Here is a 3,153-nt window from a genome sequence, read left to right on the forward strand (position 1 = left end):
AAAAATATGTTACTGTTACTTGCAGTTATAAGTGGATTTGAATATGGAATGAAAACACACTGGGAGTTATGTGCCTATCTGTCCTTTCAGATTTTGTAACTGCTATGTTCAGAGATTGGAAACAATACTGTAGTCATCATTGATTCATGAAAATGACACTAGGAGTGATCTATAGATGCACAATCTGAAGGACCTGAGTCTTCACTGACTCTTTTTTATATAGATATACATGGTGAACCTCTCCCTTATGTATAAAAAATACAATTATTTCAGACCATGTCTGTTCTTAAGACAAAAATATAGATGCAAACAGATCCAGTGTCATGTTGTTTGTTTTAAATGCCCTAGAAGTGAATCGCATGGAGAAGAATAAACAGAACACCTGTTTAATTGTATGACTTGTTAATATGGGGTTTCAAGAACACTGAATCATCATGACTTCATGGTGAGACATAAACAGCAAAAATTTGAGACAGAAACAGATTCATGTGGACAAAGCAAAAAGGAAAGAGGCGATAATCTCATATTTAGCAATGTTTTTTATAAATGGTTAATGATAATGATAACTACAATTGATTTTAAGGTGATGTATATCAGATAAACTTTGAAATTTTGTACACCAGTCTTAAATGTATGATTTTATTCCATGGGTTTAATGGACTAAGTGTTTTAATCTCAGAAGTGAGAAGATGACATCTGTATGTTACAAAACACCCTCCTACTACATGGAGACTGGTTTGAAAGGTATGAAATCAAAGTCAGAGAGATCTAAGAGGATAGAGGTTAGGAGTGTGTCACTAAGCAGTGACACTGGGGGGCTAAGAAGAATGACTGGATCAAAAGAGTTTAAAACTGTAGTCAACAGGAACTGGTCACAAGTAAAAGAGAGGAGAGATAAGAAGAGAAAGGATCCTTACAGGTTTACTACATTGGGTTGAATAGGGTACATATAGTGATTTAACATACAAGAGCTATGAGCATGAAGGAGGTTAGAGTGGATTTGGGGAGTAAACAAGTTAATTCAGTCTTGAATTCCTTGAGTGTGTGGTATAGATATTTAGGTATAGATAAATGCAAAATAGATCTGGGTTGCAGAAAAGTATTTGACTCAGAAACCTGGGATTTGGAAGAAATTAAAGGACGTAATTGGTTACAATACTAATAAATGGATGAACTCAATCAGGGATAATGTACAGAACAGGGAAGAGAGGAGAGGATGGGACCCTGGAATCAACACCCACATAAGAGAGAGGTAGATGAAGAAGGGGGGGTGGGATGGGAGACATAGGAGGGACAACTGGAGGCTGCTGTGTTGTGGAAACTGAGGGAGAATACTTTAAAGAGAACAGATTGATTTACAGCGTTCAGCAATGGCAAGAGAGGGCTGCAGAGGATCCTTTCCAGTGGACATTCCAAGTGAGAAGTAATTGAATGGTAGACTTTAAACATCTCTCTAAAAGCAGAGTGCTTACTCTTACCTGTAAATGAAAACTAGACCCATTGTAGTTCAGAATTGTGGATGTCTCACCTTTAAAGACGTTATCTCAAGACCAGGGGATTCTCTTCTTTGTATCTCACTTATTTGCTTGTGTTTCACTTTCAGCTTCTTCTTCTCATGAAGATGGTGGCCAGATCTAGACACTGGGATAACCCACCAGGAATGGAGAGATCATGATTTTGGTTTCTTTTTCTCTCTTCTGTGTCCCAAGCCATTGACGATGGCCTTTAATAATTCAAGCTGGAGGCTACTCCACCCTTCTTTTTTCCTGATGGGCATCCCCGGCTTGGAGGAAAGCCAGCACTGGATAGCATTGCCACTGTGTATCCTTTTATCTTCTTGCTGTAATGGGCAATGTGAGCATCATCTTCATCATCTGGACTGACTCATCCTTGCACCAGCCTATGTACCTCTTTCTGGCCATGCTCTCTGGCATTGACCTGGTGCTGGCCTCCTCCACTGCACCCAAAACCCTTGCGGTACTCCTGGTTCATGCCCATGAGATTGGGTACACTGTCTGCCTGATCCAGATGTTCTTCATCCATGCGTTCTCTTCCATGGAGTCAGGGTGTACTTGTGGCCATGGCTCTGGATCGCTATGTAGCCATTTGTCACCCTCTGGCACCATTCTTACCATCTTGCATCCAGGGATCATAGGGGGCGCATTGGGATGGCAGTGTTGGTACGGGGATTGGTCCCTCCTCCTCCCCTTTCCTATCCTGTTGCAGAGACTCATCTTCTGCCGGGCCACCATCATAGGCCATGCCTATTGTGAACATATGGCTGTGGTAAAACTGGCCTGCTCAGAAAACCACAGTAAACCGAGCTTATGGGTTTGGCAGTGGCCCCTGCTTGTGGTTGGGATAGATGTTGTGGCCATTGGTATTTCCTATGGTCTCATCCTTCAGACTGTGCTGAGGTAACCAGGGGGAGAGGCTCGTCTTAAGGCCTTTAGCACATGTGGGTCTCATATTTGTGTCATCCTGATCTTCTATATTCCAGGGATGTTCTCCTTTCTCACTCATCGCTTTGGCCACCATGTACCCCATCAATGTTCATATTCTTCTGGCCACCCTCTACCTCCTTGTGCCACCTGCACTCAATCCTCTTGTCTATGGGGTGAAGACCCCGGCAGATCCGCCACCGAGTGATGAGGGTTTTCTCCCTAAAAGGACAGATCTGAACACATCCCCATTATTTTCTTCTGAGGTTGCTGCCAAAGGTACAGCCAAGAGTCCCTGTCTGGTCTAGACTCTGTGGATAGAGATCATTCTGCAGTGAGGAGTTCTTTCTGTCCTGCTAGTCTCCTGGCAAAGAACACCGCTGGGGACTCAGATCCATCACTAATTTAGTTACCTAGATAGCTTGAGTTTTGATTATTTTCCTATGGCTTCTTTTGCTTTTAATCCCAAACATTTTCTCTATGCCTGTGTTGAGGTGACTTGAGGACTGGAGAAAAAGAGCTTTGGATAAGCCGTTTTTTTTTTCCTGGCTTCAGCTAATAAGTGTACAACAGCATCTGGTAAGGGAATGGGAAATCCCAGTGTCTTTGGTTTTAGAGTGTCTTCACATTCTTGAAGTTAGTGCTATTAGCTCTAGGTCACTCAGGTTCTGTGTAGCAACAGAGTCTCTCAAATCATTTCATACTGCCAATA

The 3,153-nt window shown here is 42.4% G+C and overlaps 1 pseudogene; it reads left to right on the top strand.

Moving 5' to 3' along the window:
• Positions 1-1,718: 1,718 nt before the first annotated feature.
• Positions 1,719-2,681, top strand: LOC123389697 (annotated as a pseudogene).
• Positions 2,682-3,153: the final 472 nt, after the last annotated feature.

Source organism: Mustela putorius, unplaced genomic scaffold (genome assembly GCF_011764305.1).
Source record: "Mustela putorius furo isolate JIRA1106 unplaced genomic scaffold, ASM1176430v1.1 tig00003999_pilon_pilon_pilon, whole genome shotgun sequence".
Lineage (NCBI taxonomy): Eukaryota > Metazoa > Chordata > Mammalia > Carnivora > Mustelidae > Mustela > Mustela putorius.